Below are 8,537 nucleotides of genomic sequence, written 5' to 3'. Positions count from 1 at the left end.
AGGAAACTGTGAGACAGGCCAGTGTTTATTACAGTCTATCTTACTAACTTCCTCGTAAAGAGGTCTGATAACAGTAAGTTTCAACTCGTCTCAAAATACTTCCCTGTGATAGTAGTGTATTGTATATTGTACTCGTCCGTGGTAAGCCCTGGCAAAATGTCACAAGATCTTGTCACATAAGAGTACACAGTTCTCGTATTTTAGGATATAAGCTGCTTAATCTACCGTGGTAACAATTGGTCTGCCACACTCTGCGACGGTCTCGTGTTCCTACGCTAGAATACCTACAGGGCTATGAGTTAAAATTGATTGATATCCAGTTATGATTAAGTACGACCTACACAGCCTTACATCAGAGTAAAAAGAAAATTGCTTGTATTGGTGTAACGATGGCGTATCACATTTCAAGTGAAATCTGAATAAATAGTATCCTTGATTCGGTTATTAGAAGCTTCATAAATTTTGGTTTGTATTCTAGTCTTACACGTTTATTATTGTATACTGTACCGTATCTCAATGTGACGGTAAACTTTCTTCTATTTAAAACTAACCTTCACGAAATATTGATATTCAGTCTTTCTTTTGTTGCAGCATGTGTAAGATGACATAGCTCTACCAACTCGCTGTTCAGAGATACCATGAAAACGAGAATGGTCAATATTTCTTTTAAGATATATCGCTGATATATCGATGGAATATTATTTTGGTTCTGTGATTCAATATTTTGTTTTCTTTCTATCTGTACTGGATATCTTGCTATTTAAGGATCTGATTGCGCTTTTTAAACTATTTTTAACTGGAAGTCTTGTTCACTCTATACCATAAATTGTCTGTTACTATAGGTTATCCGTCTTGAGCTGACTACACTCTAATTAAAAACAATTGCACCAGAAGCGTTTCGCTTTTTATTTATAAAGTATCTTCCATGGTTATTCTGCAAATTGGATACGTAGGTTTGTACACTTTCGATTGTTTTACGTTGAAAACAGATTTTTCTTTATAAAGTTGGTCTGAAAGTTATTTGCGGTGTTTCTTTACATATTCTGTTCGTTCCCCCCTTGTTAGCAGCGGTTGGTGCCGAGAAGCTTCATTTCGCATCTACACTTGGCAGTTTTTGGCATTCTGCAGTATTTCCTGCGCTGCGCTATTTATAAACGTATTATATAGATTGTCTTTGTTCTTTCTCTCATTTCTTTTACGTTCAATTTTTATGAAAGTAACTCCATTCCTTCTTTGAAAACGTAATTACAAGTTTCTTTGAATACTAGTTGCGGGTATTTATATATAGCAAAAATCAACTTTATAAATAAGTGAAGTTTTTATTTTAATGCTGTGAGGCCGACTGATTATATTGTCACTTGAATTCGGTGCATGTGCTGAAATCGAGATCAAATGTAGTGCAATCCTATCTTCGCACACACATAAAAATTTTCTAGTGCCGCCGCCACTTTATCGCTGTGAGCCAAACAATTAAAGCAAGTTTCCTCCGTCTCAGACTTTGGCTTCTAGCTAAATACAATTTATTACAGTGAAGGTGGAAAATTCGATTCAGCTTATTAGTAAGCCTCTACTAATGCTGTGCACTGGCCCTCTTAGTGGTTTCTTATAACCATACCAAATTAAAAAAGAATTTCTTCAAGTCTAAAAATAATTTGCCAAAAAGTGAAACTCCCCGTTGATCGATAGTAATCTTTTTCCATCAGTGTTCCGACTGGTCTTTTTTTCATCTGAGAATAGCACATGCAGCCTACGTCCTCAATTATTTGCTTCACGTATCCAGTATCTGCCTTCCTGTACAGTATTTACACTCTACAGCTCCCTCTAGTACAATGGAAGTAATTCCCTGATGTCTTAAGAGATGTCCGATCATCCTGTCGCTCCTCCTTGTCATTGTTTTCCACATATTTCTCTCCTCACCTCATTCACTGCTTTATTAGTCCACCTAATTTTCAATATTCGTCTGTAACACCACATCTCAAATGCTTTGATTCACTTCTGTTCCGGTTTTCCCACGGTCCATGTTTACTACTATGCAATTCTGTGCCCCAAATCTACATTCTCAGTAATTTCTTCCCCAATTTAAGTCTAATTTTTGATACTAGCTGACTTCTCTTGACCAGGAATGTCCTTTTTAGCGGTGCTAGTCTGCTTTTGATGTCCTCTTTGCTCTATCGGTCAAGAGATGTTTTGCTGCCTAGGTAGCAGAATTCTTTAACTGCATCACCAGTTATGATGTTAAGTAACTTGCTGTTCTCATTTCGCCTTTCTTCGACTTACTCTCAATGCATACATTGTTGATTCCATTCAGCAGATCCTGTAATTCTTCTCACTTTCACTTATAATAGCAATCTTATCATTCATATCCTTTCACCTTGAATTTCCTCAGAATTTCAAACATCTTGTGCCATTTGACGTTGTCGAATGCTTTTTCAAGGTCGACAAAGCCTATTAACGTGTCTTGATTTTTCTTCAGTCTTGTTTCCATTATCAACCGCAACATCAGTACTGCCTGCTACAATATTAAATTTTCTCTCGAGTTACAAACGCTCAAGGCAATTCCATAAATACTTCACAGAAAAAAAGAAACCATTCTGGATAGATATGATTCTGCACAGGCCAACTACTTTGAGCCGAAATTTAATCGGAGCTCACACCGATCACAATTCTTTACTCCGCACGCCATTAGTAATTAAATTCTTATTATTGACATGATCAGTCTATGATGATTAGCGGTTTTTTCAACTTACGGTTCTTACTGGTACCATATGTGGTGTCACCGCCAGACAACACACTTGCTAGGTGGTAGCCTTTAAATCAGCCGCGGTCCGTTAGTATACGTCGGACCCGCGTGTCGCCACTATCAGAGATTGCAGACCGAGCGCCGCCACACGGCAGGTCTAGAGAGACTTCCTATTTTTTTTTTTTTTTTTTCCTTTATTGAATTTCAATTCCCCCCGAAGGGGGCGGGCTGGCAGCAGCTTAGGACGCCGCTCTGCAGCCTACAGGTTTTCTGACAAAGAGCAGGAGAATAAATAATAATAAAAAACAGGCGATAAAATCGGGGACTCATTGAGTAACAAGGTGAAAAGAAAATGGGGAAATGAAAACAAACAACAGAGGGATGATGAAGCGAATAAAAATACATACGGAGCAGACAGGGGAAACAATAGACAATTAAAAAAACACGGCGACAGTCTGGATTCTGTTCGCAAAGTATATAAAACGCACACCCAGCGACAGCATGGTTTCTGTTCGCAACACAACACTGAATAGTCACTAGAACACAGCACGAAAAAGTCGGCAAAGGTGACACCACAGTCGAGAGCAGGTGGGGGGAAACTGAACAGGAGATGGGAAAACAAAAAGGGGGGGGAAAGGAGAGTAAAAGCGAAGGGGGGGGGGAACCGGGAAAGGAGCTGATGGAGGATGAGGACCCATAAGAGGGGTGGGGGGCAGACGCGACAGGGAGGGGGGTAGGCAGAGGAGGGGAATACAAAAGGACTGGGGGGGGAGAAGGGAGGTAGGGAGAGGTGTAGTGGGGAGGAAACAGGACGGAAGGGGGGGGAAGAGGGAGCCCAGGGAAAGGACAGAGGAAAGGAGGGGGAGGGAGGATCAAAGTTGATAGGAAGGATAAATGGAGGGAGAGAGGGCATCATCCGGGAGGGGGAGCTGACGGAAGCCACCTTGGGAAAGGAGATGGAGGGTGTAGAGATGGAGGGTAGGGGGGACACAACGGTGAAGACATGGCAGGGGGCGGGGATGGGAGAGGAGAGGAGCAACCAGGGGGTGAGGGGGTTCAAGACGGCGGGAGGTGTAGAGGATGCGGATATGTTCGAGGAATAGGAGCAGATGGGGGAAAGGAATGAGATCATAGAGGATCCGCGTGGGGGACGGGAGGCGGATACGGAAGGCGAGGCGGAGTGCATGACGCTCAAGGATCTGGAGGGACTGATAGAATTTGGGGGGGGCAGATATCCAGGCAGGACTGGCATAACAGAGGATGGGACGGATTAAGGATTTGTAGGTGTGGAGGATGGTAGAGGGGTGCAACCCCAATGTCCGGCCAGAGAGGAGTTTGAGGAGGCGGAGGCGGTTGTGGGCTTTGGATTGGATGGATCGGAGATGAGGGGTCCAGGTGAGGTGACGGTCAATGGTGAGGCCAAGGTAGGTGAGGGTGAGACTTCCTAGCACTCGCCCCAGTTATACAGTCGACTTTGCTAGCAATGGTTCACTGACAAATTACGCTCTCATTTGCCGAGACGATAGTTAGAATAGCCTTCAGCTACGTCATTTGCTACGACCTAGCAAGGCGCCATTACCAGTTACTATTGATGCTGTAAAACATGTACCGTCAAGAGCGATGTTCACCATTTATGGATTAAAGTTAAGTATTCGACAGCTACGTCCTTTTTTGCTAGTCTCATTTCCTTGACCTGTTCCAGACCTCACGCCAGCCTGCGTGAGCTAAAACGCGTGCCTTTCGGCTTCCTCTCATAGTGGGTTGGCTGTCTTGCCAATCCACAACACCATACCCTTAAACGGACAAATAAATCGAATTCAGTTCATTTACCACTTCGTAATATACGTATAAATCGGCTTTGCGCTCGTAGTATTTGCAGCCACCGATTTTCATTATAGCTGGCTACACACGACCGCAACAGCTTGTGGAATCTTTCTATTTTCCTTCCATCTACAACATATTTTATACAGTCTTTTACATCAAGAAATCAAAGAAAAAACCATACAAACATTTGCTTCACGTATGCCTCTTTCTCACTTCTCTTGTTCAGTAAATAAGTTGGGGCCCAGTTTCTTTCTCGTGACACCCGAGACGTAAATTTTGACACATTACAGTACGAGGCTGAATAGATTGCATATTGTAAAGGATGAGCCCGACAATAGGGGATTTTACTTTATTATATGAGCTTCCAAACGGTAACTTCGTTTTCCACTGCGGCGAAGCCACGGCCGGCAGTGTTAGCTGCCTGTAAATTCTTTCGTCCCACGGTTTAGCAACAGGAAGTGAGCACCAAGGAAGGACACTTTGGCTACGCGCCTCCCTCACATCATGACGAGGTAACACCGCCCCAGGCGTTGCTTAGCAGGCGGCTCTCTGGAAAGTTCCATGCCACCCGCACCGTTCTCTCGATCCCGACCAACCAGGGCGGAGGAAGCCGCGTGGTGCGTCGAATATATTCTTGCTCACCCGTGAGTCGGACGCACACCCTGTAGCAGTGTAGACCTTCCCGCTTCTCCCAATTCTGCGGCACTGGGGGCTTAGTTTTGGCAGATAACGACTTTCATCGCTTTGTGAACTATGTTTCGCCATACTCTAGGCTCTGGTTCACCCTCACTTCCCTAGGCCCATGTGACCCCTTTTTAACATGCTGCCGGCAGGAGTGGCCGAGCGGTTCTAGGCGCTATAGTCTGGAACCGCAGGACCGCTACGGTCGCAGGTTCGAATCCTGCCTCGGGCATGGATGTGTGTGATGTCCTTAGGTTAGTTAGGTTTAAGTAGTTCTAAGTTCTAGGGGACTGATGACCTCAGAAGTTAAGTCCCATAGTGCTCAGAGCCATTTGAACCATTTTAACATGCTTTCGCCAATAAATAGCCTTTATCTGAAAATTATCCTATTTATTCCACAACGCCCACCGCCTGCCCATACACCCATCCTGTACAATATATTTAGTAATTACTCAGTTTAATATGTCGGTAATTTACTCCTATTCAGAATTTTTTAGTGTGATAATTAGATTCTTAAATTTTTTGGTATAGAATGAATTATATGCGATTTAGCTGTAGATATTGGGCACCAAAAGTGGTTCTTCACTACATTATACTGCTCTGTGGCATGAAATATGGACCCCAGCCTTGTGAGCTACTTTCAGGAACAGACATTTAAATACGCGTATTTTGGCTACCCGGCAGGTATAACGGTATTTGGTTCTTTTCTTTTGTCTCATTTTCGAATTTCTCTAGAAGTTACTCTCTATAAAGCACTCCGTCTTCAGGTCACAAGTGGCCTACCTGGACCATCCGACCGCCGTGTCATCCTCAGCTGCAGATGCGGATAGGAGGGCGAGTTGTCAGCACACCGCTCTCCCGGTCGTAAGATGGTATTCGTGACCGAAGCCGCTACTATTCGGTCGAGTAGCTTCTCAATTGGCTTCACGAGGCTGAGTGCACCCCGAAAAATGGCAACAGCGCATGGCGGCCTGGATGGTCACCCAGCCAATTACCGGCCACGCCCGACAGCGCTTAACTTCGGTGACCTCACGGGAACCAGTGTATCCACTGTGGCAAGGCCGTTGCCTACTCTGTGTAGCGATTTTCCTTTAATCTTTGTACAGTTGTTTTCGGTCAGTCATTACTTAATTTAATATATCAATAATTTACTTTAAATTCAATAACTTATCCCATTCAGAATTTTTTACGGTGTTAGCTAAATTCACCTTTTTTGCCAGAGTATGGATTATGTGGGATTTGACTGTACATACTGGGCGTTATCATTGTTTCTTGACTGCGTTATTTTCAGACAGTAGTCTCAAATCGCTTCCAAAACTGGACTACAGATCTCTTACGAAAAGACACAGTTTATGAGCACAAAGAAACTCATCTCTGAATACAAAGTACGGCACGACTTACAAAACAGCAAACTTCAAATACCTCGGTGAAACACTACAAATGAGTGGACATAACAGAGACTCAAACGAAGAAAGACAAACTAAACTGGACAAGGCATACAAAGTAGTGTGGAATCGTTACAACAAGAAGTCTATCTCACAAAAAGCCACGACACGGTGGTGCTCCCTGAGGCACTATATGCAGCAGAGACCTCACTAATCCTAGGGCATACACGTATCAGACAACTAGAGAAAGTAGAACGGAAAATACTTAGGAAAATATTTGGCGCAACTAACAACAGTGGAATATAGATCAAGAAACCTACAGAGGAACTATACAAACATACAAAGACAATCACAGAAAAGATCGGAAAACGCAGACTACAATTCTATGGACACCAATACAGAATGCCATCACACAGATTGACCAAGCAGATCTTTGACTGTACAGTACAGTATACCTTGTAGTACAAGAACAAATCTATGTACTCGGTTTTCCTCAACATAAAATGCAAGAACGGCAGAGTCGCTAGTTGCAACTGCTGATCGCGATACCATTCACATGAAAAACTACACATGACTCAAACCACAAGATGAAAGTAACGCAGCTGCAAGTCGAATCTCTCACCGAAGCCCATTGTATTAGCATCGGAACTACTTTGGAGAAGTCGTCGTTCCACAGTACTAAAACAGAACGGTTCCAGCCACCTGGAGCATCCATCAGGCGGCCCTGGAAGCTGGTCCCAGGTGGCGCAGTTCGCCCTCTGGCCGGGCGCACTTTTAGCGCTGCTTACCGCTCCACAGATGAGAAACGAACCCGGCAGCAGAGAGGGAGCAGGGCGGCGTTTTAAAGCGCAGGGCCGCCCGCCTGCTTGCTTATTCATACGCCGACCATTACGCGCCGCTACAAAGCCCCACCGCCGCCAAGATCTCGTGAGTGCTGTCTTCCGACGAGCGAGAAGGGCGCGCCGCGCGCCAGGTAGAGACAGCGCGGAAGTCTTGTCTCAGGGGCCAAGTTGGGGGGGAACATCTGCCCGATCGCTAGCGCCCGCTTTTATTATTTCTGCTCGTGTGCCACAAACTGGCGACATCGTATATTCATGAGTTCTCGACAAGCGCTCACTGGTTCGTGCTCTCACAGTTCTGCTGGCGAGAATTCTGTCCAGATAAAGAATTCGCATTCCCCCTCGGTCTCAAATCTTTCTCGAGCACCGGAAGAAGTTTTGACTCTCAAGCTGGCGCCTAAGAGGGATGGTAGAACAAACTCTGGCTCCCTATTACAGAGGAGTGCCATTCAAATTCCCCGCCTGGTAAAATTGATTCCCGTATTCCGTCTTTTGCGTAAGTCTCTCGAGGCTGCATCAGTAAAGAATTGTAACCTCCCCCCTTACTAATCGGTTAAGACGATAATATGATCGTTAGGACGATAATACGATCGTCACCGCGCAAGGCTAATGAATGATTTTGGGCAAGTTTATCAACGCTAAAAAAAAAAAAAAAAAAAAAAAAGATAGCTTAGTGGAGACAACTGTACAACAAGATATTTTAAGGCACATCCTATTCTACTGCGGCAACGGCCTTGCCGCAGTGGATACACCGGTTCCCGTCAGATCACCGAAGTTTAGCGCTGTCGGGCGTGGCCGGCACTTGGATGGGTCACCATCCGGGCCGCCATGCGCTGTTGCCATTTTTCGTGGTGCACTCAGCCTCGCGATGCTAATTGAGGAACTACTCGACCGAATAGTAGCGGCTCCGGTCAAAGAAAACCATCGTAACGACCGGGAGAGCGGTGTGCTTACCACACGCCCCTCCTATCCGCATCCTCATCTGAGGATGACACGGCGGTCGGATGGTCCCGATGGGCCACTTGTGGCCTGATGACGGAGTGCTTTTATTCTACTCCAGCACTTCCT

The 8,537-nt window shown here is 44.9% G+C and overlaps 1 pseudogene; it reads left to right on the top strand.

Annotated features, from left to right (window-relative positions):
* Positions 1-8,193: 8,193 nt before the first annotated feature.
* Positions 8,194-8,311, top strand: LOC124727916 (annotated as a pseudogene).
* The last annotated feature ends 226 nt before the right edge of the window (positions 8,312-8,537 follow it).

This window comes from Schistocerca piceifrons, chromosome 1 (genome assembly GCF_021461385.2).
Source record: "Schistocerca piceifrons isolate TAMUIC-IGC-003096 chromosome 1, iqSchPice1.1, whole genome shotgun sequence".
Classification (NCBI taxonomy): domain Eukaryota; kingdom Metazoa; phylum Arthropoda; class Insecta; order Orthoptera; family Acrididae; genus Schistocerca; species Schistocerca piceifrons.
This window is presented reverse-complemented; position numbering and strand designations above follow the sequence as displayed.